Below are 25,689 nucleotides of genomic sequence, written 5' to 3'. Positions count from 1 at the left end.
ATCATGTCAATTATTCGTGTGTGAACGAAAAAGAAATGAACATCCATATTTTTACCTAAAAAGTATCATTGTTGAAAATTGACTTCAATTCCGTAGGTTGACTAGTCTGCTAAGAACTATCAATAATAGCTAAATTGCAATAGCCGAGAATTGAACTCGGGTCAATTGCTTGGAAGGCAACTATGCTAACCACTAAATCACCAACGCCTGCTGTGAGTAAGCGTCATCATTTTCGTATTGTATTGTCACATCTTTTTAAATGACAGAAAATCGACAAGTATTACCACTTGGTGACCTTGTATCGTGGTACATTAAGCATTCTCTATCACTATATCAAAGCAACCTCTCTAATTATGTTGCAATGCGATGATCATGTGAATTCAGAAAACCAAAAGTTTGTCAGGAGTAGGATTTGAACCCACGCCTTCATTGAAGACCAGAATACTGCAACTTCTCTTATTGAAGTAAGGAATATGTCCTTGAGTCTGGCGCCTTAGACCGCTCGGCCATCCTGACCACATCATATATACCTTGTCCCTTAGTTATGTGGCATTGAAACTCTTTTCTGCACTTGCTCGCTGCACTGGCTCGCTGCACTGGCAGAGGGAAGAAGTCCATAAACACCAGAAGGGAATCTATGATAGCAGCCGAACGCGCTAGCCAATTGCGCCACAGAGGAATGCTGATTGGCTAACGACACCCATAAGGAAAGCAAACATTACATTTTTACTAAGGCCAACACGAATAAAATCTTGCAGTTGACTTCCGGTATGCCATAGTGTAGCCCGTACGAAACTTTTAGCTAGTTCCGCACTAGAAATAGCTACGAAGTTAGGAGTATTTAGCTAGAAATATTCAGACTAAAATTTTTAAATTCCACATTTGGAATTTTAGGGTAGTTTTAGCTGTTTTTTCTAGCTAGAAATCTTAGATTGAAGGTAGCTTGAAATTTTCTCGCTACCATACCAATTGACGAAAAAGGGATTTTCCGAGCGCGCTTCCTTTATTAGCCTGGTCAACCATCCGGTTACTGTTTTAAAATTATTTGCTGCGCTTATTTACCTATGGTTGCTGGTTGTCCGGATCTGGCATTTTCTTATGTTTCTTGTTCTATAAATATTTGATCCTATTATAGCTATGTCGATAATTCTTCACTTAGACTTCAAATTATAAAACTAATAAAATAGAATCAAGTAAAAACTTATATAAAAATAAGAAATTAAAAAATATATATTTTCAACATTTTACCTATTGCCCATACCTATTAAGCTATTATACTATGCGTAGGTTATACATAGAAAAATCTGTAGGCCTATTTTGTGTTTAGGACTACCCCATATGCAGCGTTTTTTTAACCTTTTTTTATATCACGATTTATTTCGCGATCAAATTCAAAAGCGAAACCCTAGATTAAAAATTCCATACTAAAATTAGCTGTAACAGTAAGGAAATATATTAGGGGGGAAAAATTCGAGCTGATTTTAAGGTCAATTATTTCAAGCCAGATCATAAAACGTCCTAGCTAGGAAAATAAAAGCTGATTTCTGCTAAAAAAAGTGGAGCGAAACCCTAGATCAAAACTTCCATACTGAAATTAGCTTACAGTTAGGAAATATATTTAGGGAGAAAAATTCAAGCTGGTTTTCAGGTTAGTTTTTTCAAGCAAAATAAGAAAACGCCCTAGCTTGAAAAAAAAGCTAATTTCTGCTAAAAAAAGGGGAATTATGTTGAGGTAAAAAATTTCGAGATGATTGCAAGCATCATAGCTGGTTTGATTTTTTAGCCTAGCACCGCACGAGCTGTTATTAGCTAACAGTTAAAATTTAAGCTAAAAGTTTCGTACGGGAGAGGTTATCACATCGTCTTCGCAAGCTGAAGATCCTCAGTTTGTTCCTAGGTGGAAGCATCAGAAAAGCTATGGGAACAAATAATATCCGAAGAAAAGTAAAAAAAAATGAGTAATAGTAGTGTATCTCATCTAGACGATTAGTAGTATTAGGCAACTGTGAACTACCCACAAAACCAAACAATCATAATAAAAGTTCGTTCACGGCTAGTGGACAGAACAAAATGTCTTCAATAAAACTTGGTCGATAACATTGGAATAGAGCAAAAAATTCAAGCCTGGCTAGCTCAGTCGGTAGAGCATGATACTCTTAATCTCAGGGTCGGGGGTTCGAGCCCCCCGTTGGGCGTTATATGTTTTCAAATATTGTAGATTTAATTTAGATTTTGGGAGACCATCGTTAGTATTTTGTAGTCATTTCAGAAAAATTCAATGTTGGCATGAGGTTTCCATAGTGTAGTGGTTATCACGTCCGCCTAACACGCTGAAGGTCCTCAGTTCGATTCTGGGTGGAAACAGGGAAGTATTTTTTAGAAAGACTATCAATCAGATGCATATTTGGAATTTATGCAAAGGCCATATTCTTTGTGAATGAAATCTACAATCTGATGATGACAATCTGAAAATATTCGCAATGCTGTATCCGGAAGAAGTCAACGGACAGGGGAAGATCAATGGCGACTGCTTTTGTTGTGCAGGTGCTTTAACCCTTAAGATACTTTCTTCTTTAGCCAATCGACAATGCCCTTTGGTTTTAGGAATGTGGGAAATGACTTGCGCTGGATGGGGAAGAAGTCCATAAACACCAGCAGAGGGGAATCTATGATAGATTACACCTGAACCTGGAACAGTAGCTCCACAGAGAGAATGAACATGATGCGTGTGCACCCTACGCTGCAAATTTTCAGTAGATTCAACAGTCATCAGCTAAAGAAGCCATATCGTGAGTGTGCACTCTACAATGCAAGCTTTAGTCCGGTATAAAGTCATGAGAAGAAGAGTTTAAAATAGAGCAAGAGATTTCAATCACCATGCGCCCCTGGGTGGGATCGAACCACCAGCCTTCCGGTTAACAGCCGAACGCGCTAGCCAATTGCGCCACAGAGGCATGTTCATTAACTAACGACACCCATTAGGAAAGCAAACAATACATGTTTGTGCAGCTGTGCTGTGCTGTGCTGTGCTGTGCTTTGCCTGGAAGAATTTCTTCTTGTTTCTATTTCATAAACATCATGGATGTTTTTATGAATTCATTGATTCAATTAACTTTAAATGGTGTATTGGAGATTGATTTACATATCCTGTAAGAATAAATCGCTTTGAATAAGCGAAACAGTAAATATATCAAATTCAAATTCATTGAAGTGGTGTTTGCCAGCTCGTCAAAGCAGTATTTTTGATTTTTCTTCAACGCCAATGCAAGATATGACTTATAAGGAGTTATCATGTCAATTATTCGTGTGTGAACGAAAAAGAAATGAACATCCATATTTTTACCTAAAAAGTATCATTGTTGAAAATTGACTTCAATTCCGTAGGTTGACTAGTCTGCTAAGAACTATCAATAATATCTAAATTGCAATAGCCGAGAATTGAACTCGGGTCAATTGCTTGGAAGGCAACTATGCTAACCACTAAATCACCAACGCCTGCTGTGAGTAAGCGTCATCATTTTCGTATTGTATTGTCACATCTTTTTAAATGACAGAAAATCGACAAGTATTACCACTTGGTGACCTTGTATCGTGGTACATTAAGCATTCTCTATCACTATATCAAAGCAACCTCTCTAATTATGTTGCAATGCGATGATCATGTGAATTCAGAAAACCAAAAGTTTGTCAGGAGTGGGATTTGAACCCACGCCTTCATTGAAGACCAGAATACTGCAACTTCTCTTATTGAAGTAAGGAATATGTCCTTGAGTCTGGCGCCTTAGACCGCTCGGCCATCCTGACCACATCATATATACCTTGTCCCTTAGTTATGTGGCATTGAAACTCTTTTCTGCACTTGCTCGCTGCACTGGCTCGCTGCACTGGCAGAGGGAAGAAGTCCATAAACACCAGAAGGGAATCTATGATAGCAGCCGAACGCGCTAGCCAATTGCGCCACAGAGGAATGCTGATTGGCTAACGACACCCATAAGGAAAGCAAACATTACATTTTTACTAAGGCCAACACGAATAAAATCTTGCAGTTGACTTCCGGTATGCCATAGTGTAGCCCGTACGAAACTTTTAGCTAGTTCCGCACTAGAAATAGCTACGAAGTTAGGAGTATTTAGCTAGAAATATTCAGACTAAAATTTTTAAATTCCACATTTGGAATTTTAGGGTAGTTTTAGCTGTTTTTTCTAGCTAGAAATCTTAGATTGAAGGTAGCTTGAAATTTTCTCGCTACCATACCAATTGACGAAAAAGGGATTTTCCGAGCGCGCTTCCTTTATTAGCCTGGTCAACCATCCGGTTACTGTTGTAAGGATCGGCTTAACTATATGTATCTGTCATGTACTGTGTCCGGAACCAGCCACGGGAGCGCACGAGCAGCCAGCCAAGTATAGCGGCGCATCTACAGTTGCGCGCGCATGCGCAACACACGCGCATGCGCAACCCGCGCTCATACGCAGTGCACGCGCATGCGCACCAGGGACGCGCGCAGTTCAAGTGCGGGTGCACGCGTGCAGCTCAAGTGCAGATGCACTCACGACCTTCACAGTAACTCCGTCCACCACCGTCTACAGTTCAACGGCGACACCGGCGTGACCTAAATACCCAGACGATGACTCACGATGACTCACGCGTCTCGGGCAGTATAAAAGGCCCCGTGTTTCCCTCCAGAAGGCAGTCTGCTCCGGACTCGCCTCTGGTAATATAAGCCTTAACTATCTCTTGTGGTCTCTTGTGAACTGTCTGCTTGTACTGTATGTGTAGTGTTAAAGTGTAATACATAAGCGTCATCCTCTGATGATCACTTGTGTGTTATTTAGTATAAGTAAAAGTAAGGTCTCGAACGACCCTTACAATTGGTGAACGTGCCATTTCGAACTTTGCCATTTGAACGAGTTTTTGGACTCTGCCATTTGCGTGGATTTATGAACTCTATCATTTGAGTAAGTTTATGAACTCTGCCATTTGAGCAAGTATTTGAACTCTGAAATTTGGGCGAAAGTGTCGAAGTGTTTCTACACACGCATCTACACATCACCACGTCCGCAGACCAGAGGCAAACGAGAATTCTGAGAAAGAGCTGTCGAAGGGACTCTTTCAACGAATTCTCCGTCAACAGAGTAACAAAGGCACTCTGTTGATCAACACGGCCATAGATCGAGAGGCAAACGAGAATTACGAGAAAGAGTTGTCGAAAGGACTCTTTCAAACGAATTCTCCGTCAACAGAGTAACAAAGGCACTCTGTTGATCATCACGGCCATAGTAGCTGAGTCAACGAGAATTTTGAGAAAGAGCTGTCGAAGTGACTCTTTCCGGCAAAATTCTCCGTCAACAGAGTAACAAAGGCACTCTGTTGATCTACCCATCTACATATCACCACGTCCGCAGACCACGTCCGCAGACCAGAGGCAAACGAGAATTTTGAGAAAGAGCTGTCGAAGTGACTCTTTCCGGCAAAATTCTCCGTCAACAGAGTAACAAAGGCACTCTGTTGATCAACACGGCCATAGATCGAGAGGCAAACGAGAATTACGAGAAAGAGTTGTCGAAAGGACTCTTTCAAACGAATTCTCCGTCAACAGAGTAACAAAGGCACTCTGTTGATCATCACGGCCATAGTAGCTGACCCAACGAGAATTTTGAGAAAGAGCTGTCGAAGTGACTCTTTCCGGCAAAATTCTCCGTCAACAGAGTAACAAAGGCACTCTGTTGATCTACCCATACCAGAAGCGGAGCCATCAAGAATTCTGGAAGGAGCCATCAAAGTGACTCTTCAAGACGACGGATATCACCCGTGGACTCTTCAAGACGACGGATATCACCCGTGGACTCTTCAAGACGACGAATATCAGCCGTGGACTCTTCAAGACGACGGATATCAACCGAGGACTCTAACAACGTGGGAAACTCAGCACAGAGACAAGAGCTTCAAAGTCCTACATGACCGACGAATATCAATCAAAATTGGAGGTAAATACAAAATCTGAGCAATCTCCTTCAACACAAAAGAGCGTAGAGGAATCACCAGGCGCTAACGTTCGAAGATCCGAAAGATCAACCGCAATAAAAAGTCGATTGGAACAATTAAGCACAAAAACCTTGGAACTAAAACATAAAATCGAATACGTAAGGAATAAACCACAAACTGAAAGGAGACTAACTATAATCGCAAATCTAGAAAGAGAATTAATTGCCACCGATAAGGAATTCTTCGATACATTTGACAAAAGTGCAATCCCAGACCGTGTATTCGACAAACGTCGAGAAAGAAGACACATTTAAACAAACAGAGACAGACGAAAAAATGGCTGAAACTAGGGCGATACCACTAGGACTACTGGGTCAACAAGGACCACCAGGCCAACAAGGGCCACCAGGCCAACAAGGACCACCGGGACAACCGGGGCAGGATGGCCAACCGGGGCAAAATGGCCAACCGGGGCAAGATGGACAACCAGGACCACCAGGTGCTCCAGGGCAAGTTGGTCAGCAAGGACCACCAGGCAACCAAGGACCACCAGGCAACCAAGGACCACCAGGACCCCAAGGCCCACCTGGACCTCTAGGACCACAGCAAGGGCCAGGAGGAATTGATCCGGCAGATTTTCGCACTTTTTCAGCAGCTATAACAGCTGGAATGCTAAATCTCGCGGCAGTAAATTACAGAAAAGATATTCCCGAATTCAGCGGTGACCTTGATGATAACACTACATTTGAGGAATGGCTGAAGAAAGCTAACCGAGTAGGAACAGAAGCCGGTTGGACAGATGATCAGAAATTGAAATTCTTTCAATCGAAGCTTATAAGAGCTGCAGCGTCATATAATAACTCGCTGGGACAAAATAATAAAGCAAACCTAAACGTATGGACGACAGCTATGGAAGCTGGATTTAACGACGCAACCATTCAGGATATGAGAAAGGCACAGCTCAGCAAGATAGAACAAAAATTCAACGAGCGCATTCGAGAATACAAAAATCGCATCGACGAACTATACAAATCGGCTTACGGTAGAAACGCCGCAGCAAGCCAGGACCCAGAAGTCATTCAACTGAGAAATGCTCTTAAGAAGGAAGCTTTGTTGAAAGGCATGCGCTTGACTATAAGGACAAGTCTATGGAATAGTTTGAAAGCAACAGACACCTATGACGAAGTAGTAAACAAAGCACAAGAATGTGAGCAAATAGTAGACCTGCGTCGACTCACAGAAGAAGCTGAGTCACACAAGAAAGTTGAACAAGAAAAGAAGGAACAACAGTGGGAACTGCAGCAAATAATGAAAGCAATAGCTAACATCAATTTGTCTGCATGGTCCGCAGTGGCAGGAGCAGGAACCGTAGCACACACAGCCGAGCAGAAGCAAGAAGAACAAAAACAAGTGCGTTTTGCAGAAAGGAACAGAAGTTATAGTCCCAGAAATAGAGACGGACCGAACATTGAAGAAACAAACGGTCGCACTCGCGCATATTCGCAGGGACAATCGCAGCAACGAGATTACAACTGGAGAGGAAATCGCCAACAAAGAAACCAAGGAACCCAGACTCAAAGAAATAATCAACAAAATAGTGACTCGAACGCTTGGGATAATCCAAGAAACGAAAATCTCTCATCTGAAAGGGACGACAGAACATGTTACTTTTGTAAAAATAGAGGCCATATCAAAAGAGCATGCCGAAAATACCAAAGATGGCGTACCGAAAATGCAAGGGCAACCCAAACCCTAAGAGAACATTCAAGGAACACGTTCAACAGATACAGAAACGCACGGAAATAATCGCATACGGACATACATCAACAAAAACATGTATGCCGCCGCCGTGTAAAGTACAATACAAACCATTTACTATAGAAGTCACAGTAGGTACCAAGCGAGTAGCAGCATTGATCGACACGGGATCAACTACAAGCGTAATTTCAGCAGAATTCGAAAAACAAATACCGTCATCAGCAAAGAAAGAGCAAACAATAGACAACCTCAACCTAATCACGGCATGTGGAGACCCCATGGCAAAACTTAAAACAGTGGAGCTGAAAGTAAAATTACACTCCGTGGACGACAATCTAGTTACAAATAACTTCCATGTAGTACCTAACTTAGCAGTTAGCTGCATTTTGGGAATGGATTTTATAACAAATCTCGAATTCAGATTGAACACTGCCAGCAGGCGAATCTCTTACAAGAATGACGGTAGACAATTTCACCTAATAGCCAGCATATCAGAACTACAACCATGTCAGATCTGTGCCATAATACATCAGAAGCTCGAAGAAGAAATCAAAAAAGTAATCCAAAAGACAGAAATACGAGCAGAGGATCTACGAAAAGTATTGGAAGGAAATAAAAACATATTTGCCACTTCAGACGCAGATTTTGGCAAAGCAATTGGAGTAGAGCACTGCATAGAGACAGTGGGACCACCAATTTTTATGCCACCAAGGCGTCAGCCACGAGTTATGTTACCAGTAATCGACGATCATGTAGAAATGATGTTAGAAAACGACGTGATCGAAGAAAGTACGAGCCCGTACAGTTCAGCAATTTTATTAGTGAAGAAAAAAGATGGAACGATACGATTCTGCATAGACTTCAGATTCTTGAACGATATCACAATAAAAGATAAATTCCCAATTCCAAGTATCGAAGCGATAAAAGATTATTTGAGAGGAGCAAAATTCTTCTCAACTCTTGACTTCATCAGCGGATATTGGCAAATACCAATAAGGAAGAAAGACAGACACAAAACGGCATTTACAACACATAATGGTCATTATCAATTCAAACGAATGGCGTTTGGATTAACTAATGCACCTCCATCTTTCCAACGAATCATGACCAACATCCTAAGGAAAGTGATTGGAAAATTTGCTTTAGTATACATCGACGACGTGATAATATTTTCGAAAACAGAAGAAGACCACCTCAGGCATATTGACGAGACATTTGCACTCATTCGAAAATCAGGAATGAAATTAAAGCTAATAAAATGCTGTTTCTTCCAATTGAGTGTATTGTATCTCGGGCACATAATGTCAGAGGAAGGCTCTGCTACAGACCCAAAGAAAATCGAAGTAGTAAGGAACTATCCAAGACTGGAAGATAAAAAGGAAGTAAAAAGCATCAACGGTTTCTTCGGATATTACAGAAAGTACATAGAAAATTATGCCGCAATCGCTCATCCACTTACGGAACTAACGAAAAATGAAGTTGAATTCATTTGGGGTCCAGAACAGGAAGCAGCTTTCCAAACATTAAAAATAAAGTTGACTACAGCACCCATCCTAGCACACCCAGACTTTACAGAAGAGTTCATAGTGCAAACAGACGCATCTGGTTATGGCGTTGGAGTAGTCTTGGGGCAAACGCAATGGGTGAAAGGAAAAAGAAGAGAGGTAGTAATCGCGTATGGATCAAAGCACCTAGCAAAAGCTCAGACTATCTGGTGTACTTTGGAAAAAGAACTTTACGCCATTATTTACGCTCTAAAAATCTTCCATCCATATCTATACGGTCCAAAGTTTACGGTATATACGGATCACAAAGCGCTAGTAGACCTATTAAAGAAACCTTTAGGAGTTGAAACAGCAAAGGTGACAAGGTGGGTCCTGCAAACACAGTTGTATAATATGGAAGTTAAGTATCGACCCGGAAAGTCAAACGGAAACGCAGACTTCTTGAGTCGAATACCAGTTCCAGCAAGAAAATATCTACCTTCAGGTGTGACAACGGCGCCAATCTGTCTCATCTTGAAGGACCTAACAACTGAGCAGGAAAAAGATACCTACTGCAAGACAGCCCGGGAGAAATATGTAAAGCAATTAAAGAAAACCGCAGTAAAGGAGGAAGTGAGAAAAATACAAGAAAGACAAAGGAATTCAAGCAAAAGAAATACCCTCAACCCACGGAATTACAACTGGTCACTGCCTCTACCCGCAGAAGAGTCGGATTCAGAAGACGAGGAATTCACAGTCCTGAATAATGGATTATTGGCAACCAGTTACGGAAAAATCCTAGCCCCAGAATCTTTAAGAGAGAAAATTCTATTCAGATACCACGACGACCCATTGGCGGGACATTTGGGAACAAAGAAAACAGTAGGCAGAATACGTTGCCGATACTACTGGCCTGGAATGGTCAAAGACATTAAAGCATATGTAAAGCAATGTGCTATATGTGAAAAACGCAAGGCTTTAGGGTCTAGTAAAGCACCACTAGTACCCATTACACCGCCGGACAAGCCTTGGCAGCTGATGGCAATGGACATTGTAGGTCCATTGGACGTAACAGAAAATGGAAATACGTACATACTCGTCATGGGCGAGTACTCAACCAGGTACATGATAGCTGCACCCATGAAGGACCAGACAGCGGATAGCGTACACAACGCATTCAGAGAGAAAATTATCCTAACGCATGGAGTTCCAGAAGAAGTATTAACGGATCAAGGGAAAAACTTCTTATCAAAAACTATGGACGATTTCTACAGTCAACTAGGCGTTAAACGGAAGAAAACGACGGCGTACAGACCTTGCTGTGATGGGCTGGTCGAACGATTTAATCGTACCTTGGTAGACATGATGGCCAGCTATCTATCAACTAGTACAAACAAGTGGGACGACTACTTATCACATGCAACGTTTGCATACAATAGGTCGGTACACGCCAGTACGGGATACACACCGCATTACTTAATGTTTGGACGAGACGCAATGGAACCAGGAGACGTTCAACCACCAGTAAGAAACGAGTTAATAACAGATCGAAATATGATATTCGCGAAAATGTGGCATCTAGCAAAAGAAACAGCGAGAGATCGCATTATGGAAGCACAAGAAATACAGAAAGCCTACTACGACAGCAAAGTCAATCCAGCAAAAATATACAAGAAAGGCGAAAAGGTACTGATAAAAGTAGATGACGATATTCCAGGAAAATTCAACATGAGATGGAAAGGACCATATACGGTACTGGAACAGAAATCGGACGTAAATCATAAATTACTGACTCCAAAAGGAAAAGAATACGTCACACATGTTGATCGAATGAAAAAGTGCAATAGTGAAAAACAATCAAGGACCACAAATCTAGCAGGACAAACAGCGGCCGTGACAAAAGCAAATGAAACTGCAACAACTTCAACAACTAGTGCAGCAGGATCAGATGCTCTAGTCACAGCCACCAACAATCAACCCAATCCAGCAGATTTAATGGCGACCGAAAAACGAGTAGATGAAACTGTCACAGATGCATGAACTACTGTGACAGAAGCACAAACTCAAGTATCGGCCACCAATATTCCAACGATTGATATAACGAGTAAAGACGTGCGACAGACGGACGCGATATCAGCAACAGCAAAAGCCACAGACTTAACTAAAGCTGTGACTAATGCTGGCGCACAAATCGCGGCATCGGAAAGATTACAAACACAAGCAACGAGTAAAGCACCAAAGAAAATCAATCAGGAAGATCGTACAGTGACTACGACCAAAGTAAAGGCAAAAGTCACAGCCTCACCAACAGCTGTTACAAATGCCATCACTAAGGTCGAACCACCAAGAAGAATACTTACGAGAAAAGTTACTTTTCCAAGGAAATACAAAGATTTCGTCGTGCATACTAGAAAAAACTAGAAGAGCAGATGAGTAGGGTGTATTGTGATAAGATACGTATTAAAATATTTTATCACACCTCTTCCTCTCTGTCTTTTCTTATTTGACCAAGTGTGCAACTAGACACTACAAATCTGCATCACCTTCAATTACAGATGATTTTCGAGCTACTCATCATTGGAGCAAGTTTTCAAGCGACATGGGGGAACAACATTACCGTATGCGACTGCGGACGCGCAGAAGTGATCGGATTAATGGACATTGAACTACCCTCATACTGCGACAAAACTATAGCTTCAAACCAATCGGTGTTGGAAGCCTATAATTTCTACGTAACGGAGGAACCACACACAATATGGAATGCAGATCTGTGTATGACCTGGCGAAAAGAAAGAACAACTACGGGATATTTCTTTGGAGCATTCGATACCATCGACTCGATGAGCACAACGGTAACTACGAAAGAAGAATGCAAGCAACTCGTCAACACTCACATGTGCGACGGCAACAAAATGAAAGAAGTCAGTAAGAATTTATACGAATATAGACGAAATCCTAAAGAAAAAGGCACTTGGATGCAGAAAATTACAGAAACGAAAAAGAACTGTGCGACAAAGAAAGTTATTTTGCATAGAGATTGCCTTACCTGCCCAGTGATGTCTCCATTTGGTGTGTTAACGAACAAAACGGAAGTGACAACAGTGATAACACGCGACGTAACCATCACGTGGGAGGACCCAATCCTACAGAAAGACGAAAAATGCAAATTAAAAAAAGTGATCAGTGCAACTGGAGTAAAAACGAAACAAGATGACGGATCATTCAAACTCATAGACGAACTAAATCAACTGGAATTTCACTATGAAGAAAGACCGTATGATTTTTGCAATCACACGTTTTTCAAACTATCAAATTTGAGAAATGCATACATCGAGCTACCCAAAATAGCTGACCAACAAGCTATGCTCTTGTTCAATCGTCAACACGGAATGTGTTTGAGCTATAAAACGCTCAAACTAGTTCAATGTCAGCCGGTTGAATAGCAATGGTACAAACTTTCTCAAGCGATGGTTATACTATCATTCAAAGATCCATCTTCTTGCATGGGATTCATTGACTCTGAATTAAAGCATACCAACAAGCAATGTAAAATGGAAAGATTCCCATACTACAAACCATGGCCCCTCCCACTGGTTTGGAACCCAAAAACAAAGCAAATAACAAATGAAATGCACTGCCTAGAAGCTTATAAAGACCTTAGAGTAGAAGCAGTAAACTGCTCTGAATCAAAGACAAATCAGCAATGGCTGTTTGAACCAGACAGAAGCCAAATGATTGGTTCAAGAGAAGAAATCGGCCCACTATTGGCCCAACATCATCAATATATAGAGGATAAAAATCTTGAAAGAGAAAATGCCTTGCTCAGTGAAATAAAAGAAATCTACTGCGGAAATCTACAACACAGGAAATATACTACACAATTGCTAGCAGAAAATAATGGAATACAAGCAGCTATAGCTAACAACTTACCTCGATGCAGTCGATTGAAGCCCAATGGAGTGCATCTGATTGTGCAACAGTGTAAAGAAATGAACGTTACAGTTCGAGGAGAGAAAACGAAGTGCGGTTATGAGCCTCGGTTCGACTCTTATACTATCGGCCGGGACGGGTTTTCTCTCCACCCATTTCAAGAATGTTTTTGGAAAGATCAAATAATAAATCTTAATGGTCAGTCATATTCATGGAATGAAACAACAGAAAACTTTACACTTGTGCACCCCACTTACCATCTGGCGACGATAAATTTACAAGAAAAGTTTCCAAATATTGACGATAACGAGTTGGAATATCAATTTCTTCAACATAAGGCCTACGAAACAAGTGAATTTGAGCAGCAAAATGTATTGAACGAGCTCATAACAAGAATACATGAAGAAGGAGGCGACTCAATTTCAGAGCTCACGCTGAACAAACATGCTGAGTCTCGATTTTGGAGCCTAAGTAACTGGACCACTTCTTTGAAAACAAGCTTGATTTCAGCCACAGTTATCGTACCCATAGTCGCATTTGCCTGCCTAGCACTGTGTTATTACAGGCTGAAACAAATAAAGCATCAAAAAGAGCTAACAGAATTTGCTCTACAGCTGCAGACTAACAGAGCAGTGGAAGGAGTTTAATTTCGGGAAAAACAAGCATAAATTCACGTGTCAAACAACGGAAGAGAGAAGAAAATAGCATGGGAAAAGATTTCAACCAATAGCAAAATATCGACGACTAGTTACCAGCCTCAGCCAATAGGAAAGGCCGGGCGGCCATCGCGAAAGAGGAGGAGCCTAAAATTATGCAGAACTAGGGTCGCGGAGGCCAGCCCCTTTTTCCGATGGGTGTGGCCATCTAACGGAGGACTACAGCTCCTCCCACCCTCCCATACCAGTACACAGCAATATTTCTTCAAGCTCAAGGGGCAAACTGCCACCCCACAGATGTTCAGCTATAATTCACACGTATATACAGTGCATACAAAAGTTCACGCAACATGTACACGAAAATAATACCCAAGAAAATACTGAAGAAGTAACAAACTATAAATCTCTTTGCGTGGGAAACACGTACAAAGTCAGAAAAATCAATATCAGCAATCCCATTTTACACTCAAGAAATAGTAGTAGGCCTAACAGATGTTCACGGATACAATATCATATCAACAAAGAAACTGGTATATAAAGGAGAACGAAGGCCTACAAAATTCAGAAGAACTTTCAGTACAAATCTTGCACTCAAACAAGAACAACCAGAAGAAAGAGATGGAAGTAGACGAGCAACCCACACTGTCTGTAAACGAGCAGATCGAGGCGGCTGCAGCATCAGGAGCAGCGGCAGCAGCGGCGGATGAAGCGGCCTACAACTTGCAGCCCAGACCCAGACTACCAGACGCTGACGACGCTGCCTTTCTTCTAGCCAGTAGAAGTAACACCACCATACACGCCATGGAGTTGCTGCAGGAGCCCCCAAGTCAATCATATCCTCAATCAAGATCAGCATTCACCTGCGTGCGGGAAATCATCATGGACAAGCCAGCAGAACCGGCGCAGCCAGAAGAGGACATAGAGGTAGAAGACGCGGAGGTAGAAATCATCGCGGAACGAATCATAAGCGACTGGAGGCAATTGCATCAAAATTTGATGCATACATCTCCTGCATCGCCGGATGAACGAAGAAAAGAAGAGGACCTGCGCTCCCCCCAATCAGAATGAAGAAGCGGTCGGCGTATACCACCGACCAGGAAGTAGAGGCATTAATGACGCATCAAGGCAGCCGGGACATCGTGGACCCGCAGCCAGCAGAAAAAAAGTCAAAGCGTCATCAAGAGGGACCTTTCGAGGTGGAAGATAGTCTGCCGGGGCATTTGAAAGAGCTCCGGCGCACACTAACACGCCTTCGAGAGACCGCAAAGCAGGCTAGGCGGAACTTAGACCAACTTCGCCGCCTTGCTTACGACGCTGACCTCATCCAGATCGGGATCCAGCAGCTGGTTGGCGAAAGGATGTTGGAGACCGACTCGGATTAAAAAAAAAGTAAACATTATTCTTCATTTTTTCTATAAACAAGACATGTATCCTGTACTTTGTTTTTACCTTCAAATATTGTATCACCTTTCGTCTAAATATCTAGCAGCTTATACAGCTTTTCTTTTTACTCCCAAATAAAAAAATTTTAAATGAGAATAAGGGCGTATTAAAAAAAAAAAAAAGCCTTTTGCTCAGTAAAAAAAAAATAAATAAATAAAAAAAAACATAATAAAATGAATGAGGGAAAAATCGAATTGTATTTTCAATAACACTTTCTTTGTTGAGATACATTGATCAGGACAAATTTAAAAAAAAGGGTTAATGACGATCTGGGAGTATAACTGAATACTCGTCATCAGGCGACAAAGTATTGAGTAATGCATCCATCTGTGTACGGAAGGCGCGATAAGCAGCGATCCGTTCCAAAGTAGTTTGGCCTAAAAAAAAAAGAAAAAAAAAAAAAGAAAAAATTTACATAAATGAAAAATGTACTGAGCATTCATAAGTATGAACGTAGAAAAATGTTTCGAAACAACTTACTAGTTAGTAAAGCCCCTAGATAGGATGCTTCCAACTCTTGCTGATAGCCGAAATCATAAGGAGACGGAACACGAAAGCTTTCTTCTTCGGCGGGGAGGTGTGTCGGTGGAAAAATAGGCTCCAAAGGAGGCATACTGCTACGGCTACTTGCCCTTTCGGGAACAATTTCAATAACAGAAGGCGAGGCAGGGGAGAAGGGGAGTTGATCGTGTGCACGACGTGAACGACGTCGTGACGTATCATACACTTGTGAACTAGGTTCTGTGAGTGAACTAATATCCGATTCGGGGTAATTTACACTTTTGCGCACTCGCTTAGAACGTGGCATCTTCACAAGTGGACGAACAAAGTGAGAATGAATCCGTACAATACATACAAAATCTACCCTAAAATAAATTTTGCCAGAAGCAAATTTGTTCGCCAGTTTTTTAAAAAACCTCCACTCTCACAAGCGGGGTAGTCAGCCAAGAGCATATATATTACAAAGTCAACTGGTTGTAACTATTCACCCTCCCGTTCGGGGAAGCGAGACTAATATATATGTCAACAGCTCCACTTGCGCTAACCACCCCCTCATTCCCCTTAGCAGTAACAGTAGCCACCCTAATAAAATGTAAGCGTACTCCACTTGTCCTATCCACCCCTCTCTCTCGGTCAGTAGCTGGCCTAAAACATATAAAGAAACGAAAAAAAAAATACTTTTTTCTAACAATTTGAATATTAATTTGGATTTTATATTTCTTTTTCCATCATTTTATGAACGGAAACAACATATAACCATTTACTTTTAACACATTTCAAAAGAGGATGACCAGTATTTAAATTTTATGTCTTTGAAATATGATCTTTTATTTGTCTGCTTTCATTTCTGGACAATGTTTCACTCTCCATTATTCCTTTTCAGTTTTGTTTGACATGTATTTTGAAATATTTTGTTTTTCAATAATCATGTATACTGTATTAGTGTCCCGATCCTTATCCCAAATATTTTGATTTGCCCGGAGTGCAAATTAAAGAGGGGGAGTGTGTAAGGATCGGCTTAACTATATGTATCTGTCATGTACTGTGTCCGGAACCAGCCACGGGAGCGCACGAGCAGCCAGCCAAGTATAGCGGCGCATCTACAGTTGCGCGCTCATGCGCAACACACGCGCATGCGCAACCCGCGCTCATACGCAGTGCACGCGCATGCGCACCAGGGACGCGCGCAGTTCAAGTGCGGGTGCACGCGTGCAGCTCAAGTGCAGATGCACTCACGACCTTCACAGTAACTCCGTCCACCACCGTCTACAGTTCAACGGCGACACCGGCGTGACCTAAATACCCAGACGATGACTCACGATGACTCACGCGTCTCGGGCAGTATAAAAGGCCCCGTGTTTCCCTCCAGAAGGCAGTCTGCTCCGGACTCGCCTCTGGTAATATAAGCCTTAACTATCTCTTGTGGTCTCTTGTGAACTGTCTGCTTGTACTGTATGTGTAGTGTTAAAGTGTAATACATAAGCGTCATCCTCTGATGATCACTTGTGTGTTATTTAGTATAAGTAAAAGTAAGGTCTCGAACGACCCTTACACTGTTTTAGAATTATTTGCTGCGCTTATTTACCTATGGTTGCTGGTTGTCCGGATCTGGCATTTTCTTATGTTTCTTGTTCTATAAATATTTGATCCTATTATAACTATGTCGATAATTCTTCACTTAGACTTCAAATTATAAAACTAATCAAATAGAATCAAGTAAAAACTTATATAAAAATAAGAAATTAAAAAATATATATTTTCAACATTTTACCTATTGCCCATACCTATTAAGCTATTATACTATACGTAGGTTATACATAGAAAAATCTGTAGGCCTATTTTGTGTTTAGGACTACCCCATATGCAGCGTTTTTTTAACCTTTTTTTATATCACGATTTATTTCGCGATCAAATTCAAAAGCGAAACCCTAGATTAAAAATTCCATACTAAAATTAGCTGTAACAGTTAGGAAATATATTAGGGGGGAAAAATTCGAGCTGATTTTAAGGTCAATTATTTCAAGCCAGATCATAAAACGTCCTAGCTAGGAAAATAAAAGCTGATTTCTGCTAAAAAAAGTGGAGCGAAACCCTAGATCAAAACTTCCATACTGAAATTAGCTTACAGTTAGGAAATATATTTAGGGAGAAAAATTCAAGCTGGTTTTCAGGTTAGTTTTTTCAAGCAAAATAAGAAAACGCCCTAGCTTGAAAAAAACAGCTAATTTCTGCTAAAAAAAAGGGGAATTATGTTGAGGTAAAAAATTTCGAGGTGATTGCAAGCATCATAGCTGGTTTGATTTTTTAGCCTAGCACCGCGCGAGCTGTTATTAGCTAACAGTTAAAATTTAAGCTAAAAGTTTCGTACGGGAGAGGTTATCGCATCGTCTTCGCAAGCTGAAGATCCTCAGTTTGTTCCTAGGTGGAAGCATCAGAAAAGCTATGGGAACAAATAATATCCGAAGAAAAGTAAAAAAAATTGAGTAATAGTAGTGTATCTCATCTAGACGATTAGTAGTATTAGGGAACTGTGAACTACCCACAAAACCAAACAATCATAATAAAAGTTCGTTCACGGCTAGCGGACAGAACAAAATGTCTTCAATAAAACTTGGTTGATAACATTGGAATAGAGCAAAAAATTCAAGCCTGGCTAGCTCAGTCGGTAGAGCATGAGACTCTTAATCTCAGGGTCGGGGGTTCGAGCCCCCTGTTGGGCGTTACATGTTTGCAAATATTGTAGATTTCATTTAGATTTTGGGAGACCATCGTTAGTATTTTGTAGTCATTTCATAAAAATTCAATGTTGGCATGAAGTTTCCATAGTGTAGTGGTTATCACGTCGGCCTAACACGCTGAAGGTCCTCAGTTCGATCCTGGGTGGAAACAGGGAAGTATTTTTTAGAAAGACTATCAATCAGATGCATATTTGGAATTTATGCAAAGGCCATATTCTTTGTGAATGAAATCTACAATCTGATGATGACAATCTGAAAATATTCGCAATGCTGTATCCGGAAGAAGTCAACGGACAGGGGAAGATCAATGGCGACTGCTTTTGTTGTGCAGGTGCTTTAACCCTTAAGATACTTTCTTCTTTAGCCAATCGACAATGCCCTTTGGTTTTAGGAATGTGGGAAATGACTTGCGCTGGATGGGGAAGAAGTCCATAAGCACCAGCAGAGGGGAATCTATGATAGATTACACCTGAACATGGAACAGTAGCTCCACAGAGAGAATGAACATGATGCGTTTGCACCCTACGCTGCAAATGTTCAGTAGATTCAACAGTCATCAGCTAAAGAAGCCATATCGTGAGTGTGCACTCTTCAATGCAAGCTTTAGTCCGGTGTAAAGTCATGAGAAGAAGAGTTTAAAATAGAGCAAGAGATTTCAATCACTATGCGCCCCTAGGTGGGATCGAACCACCAGCCTTCCAGATAACAGCCGAACGCGCTAGCCAATTGCGCCACAGAGGCATGTTCATTAGCTAACGACACCCATTAGCAAAGCAAACAATACATTTTTGTGCAGCTGTGCTGTGCTGTGCTGTGCTGTGCCTGGAAGAATTTCTTCTTGTTTCTATTTCATAAACATCATGGATGTTTTTATGAATTCATTGATTCAATTAACTTTAAATGGTGTATTGGACATTGATTTGCATATCCTGTAAGAACAAGATTCCTTCAGTAATATCCTTCGGTAATTTTTTTAAACGTTAAAGAGACAGAACATAAAGGTTATGGTAGATTAATACATACTATAACGTTTGGAAAATTCTGTTTTCCTTTATTCTCTTTCATAATTGATTCTTTATAACTAATTGACTAATAATCTGTTAATATTATGAGTGGTGCGACTTAGGTGTGACGGAGGCTTCGCCCCGTCACGCGCTGCAGCTTAGAGAGCAAAGTGTTAGAAAGACCAACAAAGAGAGAACAGGCATAGTCAACGCGAGAGAGGACGAGAGACTGAACAAGGCACTTGGTAGTAAGAGGATCAAGAAAGCGCCGAACTTTGCCAATACGCCACAAGTGAAAGAAGGAGGACCGACAAACATTGCGAATGTGGGAGGACATCGAAAGATGCTCATGTGCTCTCTTGTACTCTCCTGTGCTCTCCTGTTCTCTCCTGTGTTCTCCTGTGCTCTCCTGTGCTCTACTGTGCTCTCCTGTGCTCTCCTGTGCTCTCCTGTGCTCTCCACAGGCTACCTGACAATAAAACTAAAATAAATTGAATAATTTAAAAAAATTCAAGTGCTGTGATCAGAATCGTCATTTCAAATTCATTGAAGTGGTGATTTTCAGTTCCTGAAAGATTTTCTTTCAATCCTTCATGAGTGTCTTAATAGATTCATTGATTTGAAATACTTTAAATGGTGTATTGGACATCGAATTAACATATCGCGAAACAAGAAATTTGTTTAAACTTGTAAAACAATTTATATCGTCATTTCAAATTCATTGAAGTTGTGTTTTCACTTCCTGGAAGATTTTTTATCAACCCTTATTTCTATTTCTTTTCCTTCATGCATGTCTTAATAGATTCATTGATTTTAAAGACTTTAAATAGTGTAATGGACATCGATTAACATATCCTGTAACAGGGAAATCCTTGAAATTTGTAAAACAATCAGAATCGTCATTTTAAATTCATTAAAGTGGTGATTTTCAGTTCCTGGAAGATTTTCTTTCAACCCTTATTTCTATTTCTTTTCCTTCATGAGTGTCTTAGTAGATTCATTGATTTGAAATACTTCAAATGGTGTATTGGACATCGAATTAACATATCGCGTAACAAGAAATTTGTTTAAACTTGTAAAACAATTTATATCGTCATTTCAAATTCATTGAAGTTGTGTTTTCACTTCCTGGAAGATTTTTTATCAACTCTTATTTCTATTTCTTTTCCTTCATGCATGTCTTAATAGATTCATTGATGTTAAAGAATTGAAATAGTGTATTGGACATCGATTAACATATCCTGTAACAGGGAAACCCTTGAAATTTGTAAAACAATCAGAATCGTCATTTCAAATTCATTGAAGTGGTGATTTTCAGTTCCTGTGCTCTCCTGTGCTCTCCTGTGCTCTCCTGTGCTCTCCTGTGCTCTCCTGTGCTCTCCTGTGCTCACATGTGCTCTCCTGTGCTCTCCTGTGCTCTCCTGTACTCTCCTGTACTCTCCTGTACTCTCCTGTGCTCTGGTGTGCTCTCCTTTGCTCTCATGTGCTCTCTTGTACTCTCCTGTGCTCTCCTGTGCTCTCCTGTGTTCTCCTGTGCTCTCCTGTGCTCACATGTGCTCTCCTGTGCTCTCCTGTGCTCTCCTTTGCTCTCCTGTGCTCTCCTGTGCTCTCCTGTGATCTCCTGGGCTCTCTTGTGCTCACATGTGCTCTCCTGTGCTCTCCTGTGCTCTCCTGTGCTCTCCTGTACTCTCCTGTACTCTCCTGTGCTCTGCTGTGCTCTCCTTTGCTCTCATGTGCTCTCTTGTACTCTCCTGTGTTCTCATGTGCTCTCCTGTGCTCTCCTGTGCTCTCCACACGCTACCTGACAATAGAACTAAAATAAATTGAATAATTCTTAAAAATTCAAGTGCTGTGATCAGAATCGTTATTTCAAATTCATTGAAGTGTTGATTTTCAGTTCCTGTGCTCTCCTGTGCTCTCCTGTGCTCTCCTGTGCTCTCCTGTGCTCTCCTGTGCTCTCCTGTTCTCACATGTTCTCTCCTGTGCTCTCCTGTGCTCTCCTGTACTCTCCTGTACTCTCCTGTACTCTCCTGTGCTCTCCTGTGCTCTCCTTTGCTCTCATGTGCTTTCTTGTACTCTCCTGTGCTCTCCTGTGCTCTCTTGTGTTCTCCTGTGCTCTCCTGTGCTCTCCTGTGCTCTCCTGTGCTCTCCTGTGCTCTCCACAGGCTACCTGACAATAGAACTAAAATAAATTGAATAATTTTTAAAAATTCAAGTGCTGTGATCAGAATCGTCATTTCAAATTCATTGAAGTTGTGTTTTCACTTCCTGGAAGATTTTTTATCAACTCTTATTTCTATTTCTTTTCCTTCATGCATGTCTTAATAGATTCATTGATGTTAAAGAATTGAAATAGTGTATTGGACATCGATTAACATATCCTGTAACAGGGAAACCCTTGAAATTTGTAAAACAATCAGAATCGTCATTTCAAATTCATTGAAGTGGTGATTTTCAGTTCCTGTGCTCTCCTGTGCTCTCCTGTGCTCTCCTGTGCTCTCCTGTGCTCTCTTGTGCTCTCCTGTGCTCACATGTGCTCTCCTGTGCTCTCCTGTGCTCTCCTGTACTCTCCTGTACTCTCCTGTACTCTCCTGTGCTCTGCTGTGCTCTCCTTTGCTCTCATGTGCTCTCTTGTACTCTCCTGTGCTCTCCTGTGCTCTCCTGTGTTCTCCTGTGCTCTCCTGTGCTCTCCTGTGCTCTCCACAGGCTACCTGACAATAGAACTAAAATAAATTGAATAATTTTTAAAAATTCCAGTGCTGTGATCAGAATCGTCATTTCAAATTCATTGAAGTGGTGATTTTCAGTTCTTGAAAGATTTTCTTTCAATCCTTCATGAGTGTCTTAATAGATTCATTGATTTTAAATACTTCAAATGGTGTATTGGACATCGAATTAACATATCGCGTAACAAGAAATTTGTTTAAACTTGTAAAACAATTTATATCGTCATTTCAAATTCATTGAAGTTGTGTTTTCACTTCCTGGAAGATTTTTTATCAACTCTTATTTCTATTTCTTTTCCTTCATGCATGTCTTAATAGATTCATTGATGTTAAAGACTTGAAATAGTGTATTGGACATCGATTAACATATCCTGTAACAGGGAAACCCTTGAAATTTGTAAAACAATCAGAATCGTCATTTCAAATTCATTGAAGTGTTGATTTTCAGTTCCTGTGCTCTCCTGTGCTCTCCTTTGCTCTCCTGTGCTCTCCTGTGCTCTCCTGTGATCTCCTGGGCTCTCTTGTGCTCACATGTGCTCTCCTGTGCTCTCCTGTGCTCTCCTGTGCTCTCCTGTACTCTCCTGTACTCTCCTGTGCTCTGCTGTGCTCTCCTTTGCTCTCATGTGCTCTCTTGTACTCTCCTGTGTTCTCATGTGCTCTCCTGTGCTCTCCTGTGCTCTCCTGTGCTCTCCACACGCTACCTGACAATAGAACTAAAATAAATTGAATAATTTTTAAAAATTCAAGTGCTGTGATCAGAATCGTTATTTCAAATTCATTGAAGTGTTGATTTTCAGTTCCTGTGCTCTCCTGTGCTCTCCTGTGCTCTCCTGTGCTCTCCTGTGCTCTCCTGTGCTCTCCTGTTCTCACATGTGCTTTCCTGTGCTCTCCTGTGCTCTCCTGTACTCTCCTGTACTCTCCTGTACTCTCCTGTGCTCTCCTGTGCTCTCCTTTGCTCTCATGTGCTTTCTTGTACTCTCCTGTGCTCTCCTGTGCTCTCTTGTGTTCTCCTGTGCTCTCCTGTGCTCTCCTGTGCTCTCCTGTGCTCTCCTGTGCTCTCCACAGGCTACCTGACAATAGAACTAAAATAAATTGAATAATTTTTAAAAATTCAAGTGCTGTGATCAGAATCGTCATTTCAAATTCATTGAAGTTGTGTTTTCACTTCCTGGAAGATTTTTTATCAACTCTTATTTCTATTTCTTTTCCTTCATGCATGTCTTAATAGATTCATTGATGTTAAAGAATTGAAATAGTGTATTGGACATCGATTAACATATCCTGTAACAGGGAAACCCTTGAAATTTGTAAAACAATCAGAATCGTCATTTCAAATTCATTGAAGTGGTGATTTTCAGTTCCTGTGCTCTCCTGTGCTCTCCTGTGCTCTCCTGTGCTCTCCTGTGCTCTCTTGTGCTCTCCTGTGCTCACATGTGCTCTCCTGTGCTCTCCTGTGCTCTCCTGTACTCTCCTGTACTCTCCTGTACTCTACTGTGCTCTGCTGTGCTCTCCTTTGCTCTCATGTGCTCTCTTGTACTCTCCTGTGCTCTCCTGTGCTCTCCTGTGTTCTCCTGTGCTCTCCTGTGCTCTCCTGTGCTCTCCACAGGCTACCTGACAATAGAACTAAAATAAATTGAATAATTTTTAAAAATTCCAGTGCTGTGATCAGAATCGTCATTTCAAATTCATTGAAGTGGTGATTTTCAGTTCTTGAAAGATTTTCTTTCAATCCTTCATGAGTGTCTTAATAGATTCATTGATTTTAAATACTTCAAATGGTGTATTGGACATCGAATTAACATATCGCGTAACAAGAAATTTGTTTAAACTTGTAAAACAATTTATATCGTCATTTCAAATTCATTGAAGTTGTGTTTTCACTTCCTGGAAGATTTTTTATCCAATCTTATTTCTATTTCTTTTCCTTCATGCATGTCTTAATAGATTCATTGATTTTAAAGACTTTAAATAGTGTATTGGACATCGATTAACATATCCTGTAACAGGGAAACCCTTGAAATTTGTAAAACAATCAGAATCGTCATTTTAAATTCATTGAAGCGGTGATTTTCAGTTCCTGGAAGATTTTCTTTCAACCCTTATTTCTATTTCTTTTCCTTCATGAGTGTCTTAATAGATTCATTGATTTTAAAGACTTTAAATAGTGAATTGGACATCGATTAACATATCCTGTAACAGGGAAACCCTTGAAATTTGTAAAACAATCAGAATCGTCCTTTCAAATTCATTGAAGTGGTGATTTTCAGTTTCTGGGAGATTTTCTTTCAACCCTTATTTCTATTTCTTTTCCTTCATGAGTGTCTTAATAGATTCATTGATTTTAAAGACTTTAAATAGTGTATTGGACATCGAATTAACATATCGTGTAACAAGAAATTTGTTTAAACTTGTAAAACAATTTATATCGTCATTTCAAATTCATAGAAATTGTTTTTTAACTTCCTTGAAGATTTTTTATGAACTCTTATTTCTTTTTCTTTTCCTTTATGACTATCTTAATAGATTCATGGATTTTAAAGACTTCTATATCAGTATCAGTATTCTATACTGATTCAACACGAAAAATACTGAAACATGTGATAGGAAAGGTCTCCACCACGATTTGGAAATATTTCAGGCTAGATGTTTTGTACGTTTTTTTGGTATTTCTTCAACACCAATGCAACCTGTCACATGTTCTGAGTTTCTTCTTATAATAATTGTAAAATAGAGTATTCTATACCGATTCAAAACAAAAAATACTAAAACATGTGATAGGAAAGGTCTCCACCACGATTTGGAAATATTTCAGGCTAGATGTTTTGTACGTTTTTTTGGTATTTCTTCAACACCAATGCAACCTGTCACATGTTCTGAGTTTCTTCTTATAATAATTGTAAAATAGAGTATTCTATACCGATTCAAAACAAAAAATACTAAAACATGTGATAGGAAAGGTCTCCACCACGATTTGGAAATATTTCAGGCTAGATGTTTTGTACGTTTTTTTGGTATTTCTTCAACACCAATGCAACCTGTCACATGTTCTGAGTTTCTTCTTATAATAATTGTAAAATAGAGTATTCTATCCCGATTCAAAACAAAAAATACTAAAACATGTGATAGGAAAGGTCTCCACCACGATTTGGAAATATTTCAGGCTAGATGTTTTGTAAGTTTTTTGGTATTTCTTCAACACCAATGCAACCCTTTTTTCAAAAACTATTTCTTCATCGTTTGTATGATGATTTCATTGATTCAATTGACTTGAAATGGTGTATTAGACATCGATTAAATTATCCTGAAAGAAACAAATGTTTTGTATTCGTGAAACAATCAATATAGCATCTTCAAACTCATTGAAGTAGTATTTCACATTTCCTGGAAGAGTTTCCATGAACCCTTTTTTCTAAAACTATTCCTTCATCATTTGTTTTATGAATTCATTGATTAAATATGTTTTG

General features: G+C 40.3%; 7 non-coding genes across 7 annotated transcripts; 3 read left to right on the top strand and 4 right to left on the bottom strand.

The window, feature by feature from the left end:
- Window positions 1–397: 397 nt before the first annotated feature.
- Window positions 398–516, bottom strand: Trnal-caa. Its single transcript has 2 exons — window positions 479–516; window positions 398–442 (listed from the first exon to the last, which is right to left on the bottom strand). It is a non-coding gene; the product is annotated as a tRNA-Leu (tRNA).
- A 1,775-nt stretch (window positions 517–2,291) lies between these two features.
- On the top strand, window positions 2,292–2,364 carry Trnav-aac. The gene has a single exon. It is a non-coding gene; the product is annotated as a tRNA-Val (tRNA).
- Window positions 2,365–2,880: 516 nt separating this feature from the next.
- Trnan-guu lies at window positions 2,881–2,954 on the bottom strand. Its single transcript has one exon. It is a non-coding gene; the product is annotated as a tRNA-Asn (tRNA).
- A 731-nt stretch (window positions 2,955–3,685) lies between these two features.
- On the bottom strand, window positions 3,686–3,804 carry Trnal-caa. The gene is made up of 2 exons: window positions 3,767–3,804; window positions 3,686–3,730 (listed from the first exon to the last, which is right to left on the bottom strand). It is a non-coding gene; the product is annotated as a tRNA-Leu (tRNA).
- Window positions 3,805–18,404: 14,600 nt separating this feature from the next.
- Trnak-cuu lies at window positions 18,405–18,477 on the top strand. The gene has a single exon. It is a non-coding gene; the product is annotated as a tRNA-Lys (tRNA).
- Window positions 18,478–18,573: 96 nt separating this feature from the next.
- Trnav-aac lies at window positions 18,574–18,646 on the top strand. The gene has a single exon. It is a non-coding gene; the product is annotated as a tRNA-Val (tRNA).
- Window positions 18,647–19,162: 516 nt separating this feature from the next.
- Trnan-guu lies at window positions 19,163–19,236 on the bottom strand. Its single transcript has one exon. It is a non-coding gene; the product is annotated as a tRNA-Asn (tRNA).
- Between the last annotated feature and the right edge of the window lie 6,453 nt (window positions 19,237–25,689).

Source organism: Daphnia pulicaria, chromosome 6 (genome assembly GCF_021234035.1).
Source record: "Daphnia pulicaria isolate SC F1-1A chromosome 6, SC_F0-13Bv2, whole genome shotgun sequence".
NCBI lineage: Eukaryota > Metazoa > Arthropoda > Branchiopoda > Diplostraca > Daphniidae > Daphnia > Daphnia pulicaria.
The sequence above is the reverse complement of the archived record's forward strand: the minus strand, read 5'-3'. Positions and strand labels throughout refer to the sequence as shown.